We start from the raw sequence: 14,978 nt of genomic DNA, 5'->3' as shown, positions 1-14,978 counted from the left end.
CTTGCTTTTAAACCGTGTATTATATTTACAAAGGTACACTCACCAGAGGTGCCTTCTCCGCCTTCAAGGTCTGGGAGCCTGGGTTAGGAGGGTATTGGCTCTAGGGTGATAAACAGTTCCTGGCTGTAGGGGAGATCGGTTTCTCCGCTTTCCTGGTATGTGTTATCTTCCTCGTCCCCAAAATCCTCATCCCTGTTGCGTGAGACTCCCTTGCAGGAGTCCACATACAGGCGTGAGGTAGTTGTAGGGTCACACCCACCGCACAGAAGCGGCTTGTCTGGGGCTCTGACCCCAAGCAGGCGTTTGACTCTGTGGTTTTTCAGTAGGCTAGCCTGAGCTCCTTAAGTTTCATGCGGCACTGCTGCGGGTCCCTGTTATAGCCTCTGTCCTTCATGCTCTTGGAGATTTTTTCAAATATTTTGGCATTTCGTCTTTTGGAATAGAGTTCCGATAGCATGGATTTGTCTCCCCATACAGCGATCAGATCCACTACCTGCTGTTCAGTCCATGCTGGAGCTCTGTTGTGATTCTGGGACTCTATGGTCACCTCTGCTGATGAGATCTGCATGGTCACCTGAGCTGATCAGCTTGCTACGGTGGCCAAACAGGAAATGAAATTCAAAAGTTTGCAGGGCTTTTCCTCTCTACCTGGCCAGTGCATCCAAGTTGTGAGTGCTGTCCAGAGCGGTCAAATGGAGCACTCTCAGAGTGCTCCCTGAGGCCAATACCATCAAATTGCTTCCACACTACCCCAAATTTGACCCGGCGATGACTATTTCAGCGCTAATCCCCTCGTCAGGGAGGAGTACAGAAATCAATTTTAAGAGCCCATTAAGTAGACAAAAATGGCTTTGTTGTGTGGACGGGTGCAGGGTTAAATCGATCTAATGCTGCTAAATTCGACCTAAACTCATAGCGTAGACCAGGGCTAAGCTTCATTTCAAAACCTGATGAGCGGTCGGCAACAATGTTAGATCTTCAAAAGCTTTCTGGAATTGGTCCTTAAAATGCTTCTTTCATTTGATAGTAGGAAGACACAAAAGGGGACTGGGGAAGGGTCTAAGAAAAACCTCTGCAACGAAGCAGAAAGACAGAGTAGCTCTAGTTATAACATTAAGTATTTTCCTTATTCTAATGGAGTTCCTTGTTGTTTGCTGGAAGAATGTAACTTAGTCTTTGACTCCTGGGCTAGGGCAGGGGGTTGGGATGCAGGAGGAGGTGAAGGCTCTGGCTGGGGGTGGGGGCTCTGGGGTGGGGCCAGGGATGAAGGGTTTGGGGTGCAGGAAGGGGCTCCAGGCTGGGGCCAAGGGATTCGGAGTTTGGGAGGGGGCTTAGAGCTGCGGATGTGGTGCAGGCTCCGGGGAGGGGCCAAGGGGTTTGGAGTGTGGGAGAGGGCTCTGGGCTGGGGCAGGGGTGCAGGCTTCGGCCAGGTGGCGCTTACCTTGGACAGCTCCTGGAAGCTATCAGCATGTCCCTCTGGCTCCTAGGCTCAGGGGTGGCTCCACACGCTGCCCCTGCCTGCAGACACTGCCCCCGCAGGTCCCATTGGCTGTAATTCCCAGCCAATGGGAGCTCGAGTCAGTGTGCGGGGCAGGGGCATCAAGCAGAGACCGTCTGGCTGCCCCTGCACTTAGGAGCCAGACACGCCGGCCACTTCAGGGAGTCACCCAGAGCCAGGACAGGCAGGGAACCTGCCTTAGCCCTCCTGTGCCACTGACCAGACTTTTAGCAGACTATTAAATTTCCTGGATTGCTTTCAGTGGTCACCGGGAGATCTATGCTGATTCTGGTAGACTCCCAGCCAATCCAGGAGGGTTGGCAAACCTATGTTGCAGTGCCCAATGTGTAGGCACCCTGCCACCTAGTGGAATCCAGAGCCCCAAGCTCCCTATACCATGCAAGGGAGAGTTAGGCGCATAAGACTGGGATTCAAAAAAGCTGGAAAACGGGGCAGAGAACTGCCTATGCGTGCCATTGGAAATGCTGAGGAGAGGGGTGTGGCCTAAATCCTTCCTTTCAAAGGGAATTGGGTACCTCCCTTTGGGCTGGTGGGAGCCGCCTCTCTCCACTCTGGATTCATAGCTGTGAAATCAGATCAGTCCTTTTGCACAAAATGGTGGTGGGGCCACCAAGTTCCCAACCCAAGGGGTTAATGCATTCCCCGGAGATGTGGGGGACATGGGTTCACATCTCCACTTTGCAAGCTCAGAGTAGGGACTGGAATCCCAGTCTTCCACTGTGACGGTGCTGCCTGTGGGAGCCAGCTGAGGTCACTCAATCAGGGTGAACTGCAAACAAAATGGGGCAGACAAACCCCAAAAGCTGGTGGATATTCCAATACTTAGTTTTACCAAGCCAGCACAAAACAGCTTCTATAGTACCTCCCTGGTTACTCAGAAGTCGAATTAATGCAGTTCTCTTAAAGTACCTAGCCTCTGGCCTCCATCCAGACACATGTCAAACATATGATGATATGATGAAATAAGATTTTCAGAATTTATAAAACAAAAGGTTCTCCTGATCCTAAAGGACCAAGCCCCAGACCCAAGTCAAATGATAACTCAGATATTACCCAAAATACACACTTACAGTCAATTCATATTAACTAAACTAAAAATTAAAAAAGAAAAGAGAGAGTGTGTTGGTTAAAAGATCAATATACATACAGACTTGATTTCAATTCTTGAGGTTCGGATACATAGCAGAGATGAGCTTGTAGTTGCCAAAAGTCCTTTTAGAAATACTCCATAGGTTATAGTCCAATGTCTATATTCAGGGTGACTCCAGTCAGTGACTGGGGATCTCAATCCTTATGGCTTAAGGTTTCCCCCTCTCGAAACCCAAAGCCGATCTGAAGAAGGATCTTGTCCCAAGGTTTTTATACATTTCCTGCAGCCTTTTGGCCTGAGAAAACAATAGGCTTAACTTTCCTTCTTCCAAATATCATGGCAATTAGCACTGGATAATCTATCTGTTTAACAAGTTTCAGAGTAGCAACTGTTAGTCTATATTCACAAAAAGAAGGAGGACTTGTGGCACTTCAGAAACTAACAAATTTATTTGAGCATAATGCATCCGATGAAGTGAGCTGTAGCTCACAAAAGCTTAATGCCACAAGTACTCCTTTTCTATCTGTTTAACGGTTCAGATACAGGTTAACACAATCTTCAAAGAGACATATAGACAATAATACTATTTCACTCAAGTATCTTCCTAAATTTTAATATTCCTTTTTTGATCTTTGAATCAAAGCTATAGCCATAGGCAAGACTTGTTTGCTTACATCACAAGACCTGAGCAAACATCTACTCTTCTATCTCTAACAATACAGGCTTGCATTTCAAAGCTCTATTCATTTACATATCTTCCTAAACAGTCTCTAAATGTCAGCTATGGGTCAGGTCAGTCTGTGAGTTAAAAGAAAAGGAGTACTTATGGCACCTTAGAGACTAACAAATTTATTTGAGCATAAGCTTTCATGAGCTACAGCTCACTTCATCGGATGCATTCAGTGGAAAATACAGTGAGGAGATTTATATACACACACAGAGAACATGAAACAATGGGTTTTATCATACATACCGTAAGGAGAGGTTTCAGAGTAGCAGCCGTGTTAGTCTGTATTCGCAAAAAGAAAAGGAGTACTTATGGCACCTTAGAGACTAACAAATTTATTTGAGCATAAGCTTTCGTGAGCTACAGCTCACTTCATCGGATGCATCGGATGTAAGGATGTAAGGATAGTGATCACTTAAGATGAGTCATCACCAGCAGCGGGGGGGGGGAAGGAGGAAAACCTTTCATGGTGACAAGTAAGGTAGGCTATTTCCAGCAGTTAACAAGAACATCTGAGGAACAGTGGGGGTGGGGTGGGGGGGGAGAAATAACATGGGGAAATAGTTTTACTTTGTGTAATGACTCATCCATTCTCAGTCTCTATTCAAGCCTAAGTTAATTGTATCCATTTTGCAAATTCCAATTCAGCAGTCTCTCGTTGGAGTCTGTTTTTGAAGTTTTTTTGTTGAAGGATAGCCACCCTCAGGTCTGTAATCGAGTGACCGGAGAGATTGAAGTGTTCTCCGACTGGTTTTTGAATGTTATAATTCTTGACGTCTGATTTGTGTCCATTTATTCTTTTATGTACAGACTGTCCAGTTTGACCACTGTATTTTCCACCGAATGCATCCGATGAAGTGAGCTGTAGCTCACGAAAGCTTATGCTCAAATAAATTTGTTAGTCTCTAAGGTGCCACAAATACTCCTTTTCTTTTTGCGAATACAGACTAACACGGCTGCTATTCTGAAATCTGTGAATTAATTAACTCTTTCTGGCCCTGTCACCTTTCAATGAGATATTATATTACACTCATAACGTCACACCCACATAAATGCCCTAACCACCAGACAACAAGTGGGTCTCTCTACTTTGATTAAATACCTAAATATGCACTGGACCAGAGAGTGAAAATGACTCTATAGCCCAGTGCTCTGGGCACTAGAAGACTCAAGTTCCAGTCCCTTCTTCAATGAATATCTAAATAACTTGAAACATCTTTAATAGGAAGCTTGAGAATGACTTAACCCTACAGCCTGATGGTTAGGGCACTTATCTAGGAAACGAAAGACCTGGGTTCACATTCCCTGCTCTGAATCAGGCAGTGTGGGGATTTGATTCAGGGTCTCCTACGTTCTCTGGATGTTGAGTGCAGGAAACACTAGATGTAAGAGGGGGCACCACCTCTCTCGCGTTTTGTACCGGGCCCAGTCCGGCAGGTGGCCTCTGAGCAGGCCTACCAGCTTGGGCCCTGCAGGTGGATAGCAGGGAACACTTTGCTTGAGGATCTCACTGGGGCTTAGGGGATAAGCTGCTTGACAGCGTAAGGATTTAGGCACCCATAGGTTAGGAGGCAGCTGAGTGGGGGTTTTGAGGATCTAAACGTCGGATGTAGGTGCCTAAATCGGCAGTTAGGTGCCTAAATCATTTCTGGCTCTAGCCCTTAAAGACTCAAAGTGATGGAAAATCCAACACATCCCTAGACAAATTGTTTCAACATTACCTTCACTGTTAAAATGTGAACCTTATTTCCAGTAAAAAGAAAAGGAGTACTTGTGGCACCTTAGAGACTAACAAGTTTATTTGAGCATAAGCTTTCGTGAGCTACAGTTCAATTCATCGGATGCATGTGAAGTGAGCTTTAGCTCACAAAAGCTTATGCTCAAATAAATTTGTTAGTCTAAGGTGCCACAAGTACTCCTTTTCTTTTTGCGAATACAGACTAACACTGCTACTACTCTGAAACCTGTCATTATTTCCAGTATGAATTCGTTAAGCTTCAGGTTCCAGTCATTGATTCAGAGATTCCGTTAGATTAAAGAGTTATCTATCCAAAATATTCTCCCCTTTTAGGTATTTACAGACAATGATTAAGTGACACATTAACTTTCTCCTGAATAAACTAAATTGATAGAGTTTTAGTTTCTCACTACAAGGCATGTTTTCTAGACATTGAGGCATTCTTATAGCTCTTTACTGAACCATTGCCAATTTGTCAACATCCTTTTAAGATTGTTGACACCATAAATGGACACGCTATCCAATAATAATCTCATTAATATTACCACTACATCCAAAAATCAAGTTAGCTCTCTTAGTCACTCCATTCCACTGGGAGCTCATCTTCAGTTGATTTTCATCATGACCTTAAGTCCTTTTCTCAGTAACTGCTTTCCAAAATACAACCCCCGCCTCCCCATTGAACAACTGTGACCTGCATTCTTTGTTCCTAGATTTAGGTTGTTGTATTTGGCTGTATTGAACATGAATTTCAAGGAGCCCCATTCACCTAATGATCCAGATCACTCTGTATAACACTGACCTGTTTCCCAACATAATTTATTAAGCCACCATTTTTATGTCATCTGCAATAGATTTTACATTTTCTTCCAGATCATCGATAAAGTTATTGAAAAACTTTATGCCAAAAAGAGAGCCCTGGAGGACCATTCCCACCCTCTTGGCTAGCTTCACATGATTGGCCAAGTCTTTCCCCAACAGCATGGGAATGGGATAATTATTATAGACTGCAAAAGTCCACGTTCCTGACCAGCCCTTGTACTGGACTGGCAACTTGGCTGTAGGTAAGTCAAAAGAGTTTGACTTGAAGGGTTGAATCGTTACTTGGACCTCTGGGTCGATTACATTGGGGTTCACTAAGGAAGCATGGATAGCTGACACTTGTGCTTCAGTGTCCCTCCACGCTGTGACCTTCTTCCCGCCCACACTTACAGTTTTCCTCTGCTCTGAGGGTATCTGGGAGGCATCTGGGCCTGAGGCCCTCTGGTGTGATTTGGGTGCAATGTAATCTGTTGGGGTTCTTGGGGCAGTTGGCCTTCACATGCCCCGGCTTGTTACATTTAAAATGTCGCCCAGCTGACTGGTCACTGGGGCGAGGTGGGTTGCTGGAGAACAGTGTGGCAGGACAATAAGGTGTCTGGAGTGTTCCTTGGGGTGTAGTTGGGGCCTTGGGCTGCCCCCGGTAGTAGGGTGCGGTCTTAGGGTGTTCCTTCTGGTATCCTCTCCAACTGCGACCAGGGTTGTTTCTCTCTCCTCCCTCCACCCATTTTGTTTCAGTTTGCCCTGGCTCTCTGGGACTGCTCGTATTGATCAGCATAAGAAGCAAGACTTTCTGCTGAGTCCATTTTCTTATTCCATAAATACTGTTTTATATTATCCTTGGACATATTCAGGAATTGCTTCATTGCTTAAATTTCACGCGGCACTGCTGAGTGTCCCTGTTGTAGCCTCTGTCCATCATGCCCTGTGCAATTTTGGCAAATCTATTTGCATTTCTTCTTTTTGATTGGAGTTTGGCATGCACAGTTCTTCTCCCCATACAGCAATCAGATCCAGTGTCTCTGTTTCGGTTCATGCTGGAGTTCGTTTGCGATTCTGGGAAGACTGCATGGTCACCTATGCTGCTGAGCTCGCCAAGCTGACCAAACAGGAAATTAAATTCAAAAGCTTCCAGGGCTTTTCCTGTGTACCTGGCTAGTGCATTGGCGTTCAAAGTGCTGTCCAGAGCCATCACAGTGGAGCACTCTGGGATAGCTCCCAAAGGCCAATACTGTCGATTTGCGTCCACACTACCTCAAATTCGACCCAGCAAGGTTGATTTTAGTGCTACTCCCCCTGCCGGGGATGAGTACAGAAGTTGATTTTAAGAGCCCTTTAGGTTGACAGAACGGGGTTGGTTGTGTGAACGCAGTCATTTTTAAAATCGACCTAACACAGCTAAATTCGACCTAACCCTGTAGTGTAGACCAGGGCTAAGCGTTTTATCTCAAAATAATTATCAGTCAAACCTGCAATCTTATCAGAAAGACTTCACTTTTTTTTGTCAAGAACTATTTTCCAGAAATCCATGTTGGGCATTATTTATGCTGCCGTCCTTTAATTCTTTATGTCTGCATGGTGTGTTTCCATGATTTTGCCCAGGATCTATGTCAAGCTAACCACCTTATAGTGATCTGGATCATTCTATTTACCTTTTTAAAATATTGGCACAATTTTTTTTCTAGTCTTCTAGAACTTCCCCAGTATGACAAGGTTTGTTTACCAAATAAATAAATAAAATAAATTGATGACTCAGACATCTACTTCACCAACTCTTTTAATACTCTGGATGCAAATTATTTGGTCCTGCAAATTTAAACTTTAGCAATTGCTGTTTTATATCCTACCTAGATGTTAGAATAGAAAGAATATAATTATCACTATAAGATACATATACATCATGTATTGATCAAATTGTTAAACTAAACAGTAATAAGTCACCAGGACCAGATGATATTCATCCAAGAGTTCTGAAGGAACTCTAATGTGAAATTGCAGAACTACTAACTGTAGTCTGTAACCTATCATTTAAATCAACTTCTGTACCAAATGACTGGAGGATAGCTAATGTGACGCCAGTTTTTAAAAAGGGCTCCAGAGGTGATCCCGGCAATTACAGGCCAGTAGGTTTGACTTCAATACTGGACAAACTGGTTGAAACTATAGTTAAGAAGAAAAAATTGTCAGACACATAGATGAACACAGTATATTAGGGAAGAGTCAACATGGTTTTTGTAAAGGGAAATCATGCCTCATCAATCTACTAGACTTTTTTGAGGAGGTCAAAAAGATGTGGACAAGGGTGATCCAGTGAATATAGTGTACTTAGACTTTCAGAAAGCTTTTGACAAGGTCCCACACCAAAGGCTCTTAAGCAAAGTAAGCAGTCATAGGATAAAAGGGAAGGTCCTCTCATGGATCAGTAACTGGTTAAAAGACAGGAAACAAAGGACAGGACTAAATGGTTAGTTTTCAGAATGGAAAGAGGTAAATAGTGGGGTCCTCCAAGCACCTGTACTGGGACCAGTCCTATTCAACATATTCATAAATGATCTGGGAAAGGGGGAGAACAGTGAGTTGGCACAATTTCCAGATGATACAAAACTACTCAAGACAGTTAAGTCCAAAGCTGAATGGAAGACTTAAAGAGGGATCTCACTACTCTGAGTGACTGGGCAACAAAAAATGGCAGATGAAATTCAGTGTTGATAAGTGCAAAGTAATGCACATCGGAAAGCATAATTCCCAACTATACATATAAAATGATGGGGACTGAATTAGCTGTTACCACTTAAGAAAGAGATCTTGGAATCATTGTGGATAGTTCTCTGAAAACATCTACTCAATGTGCAGCAGCAGTCAAAGAAGAGAACAGAATGTTGGGAATCATTAGGAAAAGGATAGATAAGAAGACAGAAAATATAATATTGCCTCTATATACGCCCACATCTTGAATACTGCGTGCAGATCTGGTTGCCCCATCTCTAAAAAAGGTATATTGGAATCGGAAAAAGTTCAGAAAAGGGCAACAAAAATGATTAGGGATATGGAACGGCTTCCATAGGAGGAGAAATTAATAAGACTGGGACTTTTTAGCTTGGAAAATAGGCGACTAAGGGGGGATATGATAGAGGTCTATAAAATCATGACTGGTGTGGAGAAAGTAAATAAGGAAGTGTTATTTACTCCTTCTCATAACACAAGAACTAGGGGGTCACCAAATGATATTAATAGGTTGATACCAGTCAGCTGTGTGTTTTGGGGGAACCAGGGCGCAGTATCTAGCCTATTTGACTCATGAAAGACACCCCCCCCCAGTCTCTGCTTGAATCAAAACCAATCAGAGAAAAGGCTTGCAGAGAGCATTAAGGGCATTGGGAGACACACCTAGACCTCTCCAGACAAGATTAAGACATCTCCATTAGCATACAGAATGGAAAACAGAGAACTCCCCTAGCCTCATCTGCATGAAAGATGGGACAGGGAGACATCTCAATTTGCATACAGAATAGAGAACAGAGAACCACACTGAACTCTGGGATCAGAAAAGCAGGGACGCACTGCATCATGGGAATCTCTGCTCCAGATGTTAATGAACCTACGCCTGCACACACCCAGCTCAGCAATTATCAGACCAATTCTAGTAATAAATCCTTGATGGATATCCAAAATACTGAAGCAGCCTAATTGCATTGTGAGCTCCCTGGAAGAAACCACCACCCATAGCCAAGAGTGATCAGCTCTTATTGTCTAGCCTAAAGAAAACCCTTAAGTCATCAGTTTAGACATAAATGAATCTAGTGTTCTCCCTTGAACCATTGTATTTTCTCTACAAAACCCCCTACCTATGCCCAAGTAAGTGTTCTGATGCTTAGATACAAATTATGCATCAGTTCCACTGGGACTCCATCTCCTGACTGATCGTGCTGGGGGCTCTGCCTGTCTCCAGCACTCAGGACCCTGAGCTACCACCATCACCTGGGAACCCTGACCAGTTCAAGCCTCAGAGTGGGTGAGATCCCTCTCTTTCTCTCTGTTTTCCTTTCTACCTTAGGTATTAACCTTTAATAATGATGTTATGTTGGTTTAGCCTTCCTTGTGTAGTTATCACTGTTATTCAATAAATAACTTTAAGCTGGTTGTTTCTCTCTCTCTCTCTGAACTTTACTCTTTTGTGTTTTTAAGCTTCCCCCACTTACTGTGCACCAACGGTTCTTTTACCTAAACTAAAGATCCCTGTAGTGCCCAAAAATACTGTTTCAGAGTAGCAGCCATGTTAGTCTATATCCGCAAAAAGAAAAGGAGAACTTGTGGCACCTTAGAGACTAACAAATTTATTTGAGCATAAGCTTTCGTGAGCTACAGCCCACTTCATCGGATGCATTCAGTGGAAAATACAGTGGGGAGATTTATATAACACAGAGAACATGAAACAATGGGTGTTACCATACACACTGTAACCAGAGTGATCACTAAAGGTGAGCTATTACCAGCAGGGGAGCGGAGGAGAGGGGGGTAGCACTACATTGATGACATCTTCATCATCTGGACCCATGGAAAAGAAGCTCTTGAGGAATTCCACCATGATTTCAACAATCCAAGCATTCTTACAACTACAATACCCACCTGCTGAAGTGAAGAAACAGATTGACAGAGCCAGAAGAGTACCCAGAAGTCACCTACTACAGGAAAGGCCCAACAAAGAAAATAACAGAACACCACTAGCCATCACCTTCAGCCCCCAACTAAAACCTCTCCAACGCATCATCAAGGATCTACAACCTATCCTGAAGGACGACCCATCACTCTCACAGATCTTGGGAGACAGGCCAGTCCTTGCTTACAGACAGCCCCCCAACCTGAAGCAAATACTCACCAGCAACCACACACCATACAACATAACCACTAACACAGGAACCTATCCTTGCAACAAAGCCCGTTGCCAACTGTGTCCACATATCTATTCAGAGGATACCATCATAGGGCCTAATCACATCAGCCACACTATCAGAGGCTCGTTCACCTGCGTATCTACCAATGTGATATATGCCATCATGTGCCAGCAATGCCCCTCTGCCATGTACATTGGTCAAACTGGACAGTCTCTACGTAAGAGAATAAATGGACACAAATCAGACGTCAAGAATTATAATATTCAAAAATCAGTTGGAGAACACTTCAATCTCTCTGGTCACTCGATTACAGACCTAAGAGTGGCTATTCTTCAACAAAAAAGCTTCAAAAACAGACTCCAACGAGAGACTGCTCAATTGGAATTAATTTGCAAACTGGATACAATTAACTTAGGCTTGAATAGAGACTGGGAGTGGATGGGTCGTTACACAAAGTAAAACTATTTCCCCATGTTTATCCCCCCACCCCCACCCACCACTGTTCCTCAGACGTTCTTGTCAATTGCTGGAAATGGCCCATCTTGATTATCACTACAAAAGGTTTCCTTCCGCCCTCTCCCCCGGCTCTCCTGCTGGTAATAGCTCACCTTAAGTGATCACTCCTGTTACAGTGTGTATGGTAACGCCCATTGTTTCATGTTCTCTGTTATATAAATCTCCCCACTGTATTTTCTACTGAATGCATCCGATGAAGTGAGCTGTAGCTCACGAAAGCTTATGCTCAAATAAATTTGTTAGTCTCTAAGGTGCCACAGTACTCCTTTTCTTTTTACAAAAATACTGTGGGGTGTGCTCATCAAGTGGGTTACTACCAGTACAATTGTGACGTGAAAGTGGGATAGGGACGTGTTAAATATGTGGCACATAAGGGGGGGGAGGCTGAAAGTGCTGCTTAACCCAGCCCATTGAATAAAGGGACATATAAGGGGATCAGCTTGAGAGTGCTGATTGACCCAGTCTGCTCAGACTTGCTCTGTTAGAGAGAGAGAGCGAGCGAGTGAACGCGCTCATTTAGTTCTAGGGTTGGAGGAAACCATTCCTGGGGAACCTAGGTACTGCAGAGTAGCTCCATGGGGAGGGGACTAGCAGCTGTAAGGAGTAGAGCTCCATATGTCACACAAGTGACAAAGCAGCTGTGACAAAGCTCTGTCCTTGCCTCCGTGGGTCCCGCGTTTCCTGGCAGATTTCGCTAGCCTCAGAGGCTCACTGTGACCCTCCACGTAACCCTTCTTTCTCTAGAGACAAGGGTCACAGTCTACTAAGCCATTTTCATCATGAGCCAGCGAGGGAGGTGAGGAGAAGTTATCCTTCCTTGCACAGTCTCTGTTGTCTCCAGTCTCAGAGATTAATCAGGGGGCAAAAGGGCGGGGGTCCGGGCCCACCCTCTACTCCGGGCTCCAGCCCAGGGACCCTAATAGTATCAGCTATGGTAGCTGATCTTTTAGAAACATGACATGTACAATTCCCTGGGCTACTTCCCTCATAGCAGCCCTCACTTCCTCAAGCTCCACTTCACCCTTACCTCAGGGCCTCCTTCCTTATGCCTAATATGGTGTGTACTTCTCAGCCTCTCCAACCACACAACTTCTTCCCACAGCTCCTGACATGCACACCCACCTGACTAACTGGGAGGCTTTTAACTAGTTTCAGCCAGCCCCTGATTGGCTTCAGGTGTCCCAATCAACCTAGCCTTCTCTCTGCCTTCTGGAAAGTTCTTAATTGGCCCCAGGTTGGAGCAGCTGCCATTTAACTTATCCTGGTACCAGGGATTTGTTTAGCCTGAAGCTAATATATCTGTCTCCCACTACTCTTCCATGAGAGTGAGGAGGTTGGCCGATGGAGTCTCCTGTGACTGTAGGGCCTATTTCCGATCCTCGGTCCGTTCACGTATCCAGGCAGAGTTCCTCTGGGCGGCGTCCTCTGACTCCCTTGATGCCTTTGAGGAGCAGTGGGCTCTGTCCGGGGTTCTCTGCTCGGTGTCCCCGTCCGGTTCCCTTCTTTTGACCCTTTGACCGCACTCCTGTCCCTGTTATTTTATTAGTTGTCCCCCGGAATTTTTTGGGTATCTAGGTCCTGTGGATCCCCCTTTTAGGCTGGGGGGGACCCTTTAGCAGTGGACGGGCTTCGCCCGCCCACTTCCCGGATCCCAATAAGACTACTCTTCCATGGCCATCTGGCCTTGCCCCGTCACATATCCCCCCCCTATGCTCAACACCATAGAGTTGGGCAACTTGGGATGCCAGGCAGTATGCTCATAACAGAACATCAGCATTGCCATGGTGGCATCCAGCCCTGTGCTGTATGCGGAACTGGAATGGTTGGAAGGAAAGAACCACCTGGTGACCCTTGCATTCTTTTCCTTATTCCGCTGCATCCACTGGAGGGGTGCATGCTCCATCACAACAATAAATCGCCGGCCTAAGAGGTAATAATGTAGTGTCTCCATAGCCCATTTGACAGCAAAGCATTCTCTCTCAACTACTGTATATTTCTGTTCTCTTGGGAGAAGCTTTCTACTTAGGTAGAGGACTGAGTGTTCCCCTTCTCCCACCATTTGCGACAGAACTGTTCCCAACCCCACCTCGGAAGCGTCTGTTTGTAAAACAAATTCCCTGTTGAAGTCCGGGGCTATGAGTATGGGGTCATTACAGAGGGCCGTCCGAAGGTCTGTAAATGCCCCCTCTGCTGCATCGATCCACTTTACCACGTCTGGACCTCGGGCCTTCACCAGATCTGTTAAGGGACTTGCCCTAGTGGCGAAGTGGGGAATAAACCGTTGGTAGTAGCCTACCATGCCTAGGAATGCACGGACCTGCTTCTTTTGGGTCAGCCGGGGTGAGTTTTGAATTGCCTCTAGCTTATTCGTTTGAGGCTTCACTATGCCCCTTCCCACAATATATCCCAGGTACCTAGCCTCTGCAAGCCCGATGGCGCATTTAGCAGGATTAGCAGTGAGGCCAGCCCACCTTAAGGTGTGCAGTACTGCCTCAACTTTCTCCAAGTGGGTTCCCCAGTCTGGCGTATGGATGATGACATCATCTAGGTATGCAGCTGCATAACTAGTAAGGGGGCGCAGCAGCTTATCCATGAGGCGCTGGAATGTGGCTGGGGCCCCATGTAGCCCAAAAGAGAGGACGGTGTACTAGAATAGCCCATCTGGGGAGAATGCTGTCTTTTCTTTAGCTTCTTTGGTCAGAGGAATCTGCCAGTACCCTTTTGTCAGATCCATTGTAGACAAGAATCGGGCACTACCCAGTTGGTCAGCCAGTTCGTCGATGCGTGGTATGGGGTATGCATCAAATTGGGATATTTCATTCAGTCGGCGAAAGTCATTACAGAATCTCATGGTACCGTCAGGTTTAGGCACTAGAGCAATTGGACTGGACCACTGATTGTAAGATTCTTCAATAACCCCTAATTCTAACATTTTCTTTACTTCGGCCTTGATTTCCTCTCTTTTGGCTGCTGGGATGCAGTAGGGTCTCAATGTTACCTTGGCTCCGGGGATCGTGCGGATATGGTGATAGGTCTCAGTCATCCGCCCTAGTTTTGTGGAGAACACATTTCTGTTGCGATTAATCATGTCGGCTGCCTCGATCTTTTGGATCGGCATCAAGTCGGATGATATCCTCACTTGCTCGTGTAAGTTATCCTCCTTGGGAAGAGTCTCCTGCATGACTAAGCATGCCTCTCGATCGTGCCAAGGTTTCAGAAGATTGATGTGGTAAATTTCCTCCAATTTCCGGCGGTCTGGCTGCCACACCTTATAGTTCACCTCTCCCACGGCTTCGATTATTTCGTAGGGTCCCTGCCACTGGACCAATAGTTTACTTTCTGCTGTGGGCACCAGAACCATCACCCGATCCCCTGGTTGGAACCGTCGAAGCTTCGCTTGGTGGTGATAATGGGTTCGTTGCGTCTCCTGTGCTCTCTCCAAGTGTTCTCATACAATGGGCGTAACTCAGGCTATCTGATCTCTCATCTGCAGTACATGCTCAACTATGTTCCTTCCGGGATTTGGCTCCTCTTCCCAGGGTTCTCTGGCTATATCCAATATTCCCCGAGGGTGGCACCAATATAGTAGTTCGAATGGAGAGAAACCCGTGGAGGCTTGCAGAACCTCCCGGATGGTGAACATGAGGTAAGGCAATAGGATATCCCAATCTTTCCCA

Source organism: Dermochelys coriacea, chromosome 4 (assembly GCF_009764565.3).
Source record: "Dermochelys coriacea isolate rDerCor1 chromosome 4, rDerCor1.pri.v4, whole genome shotgun sequence".
NCBI lineage: Eukaryota > Metazoa > Chordata > Testudines > Dermochelyidae > Dermochelys > Dermochelys coriacea.
Note: the sequence above shows the minus strand (reverse complement) of the source record.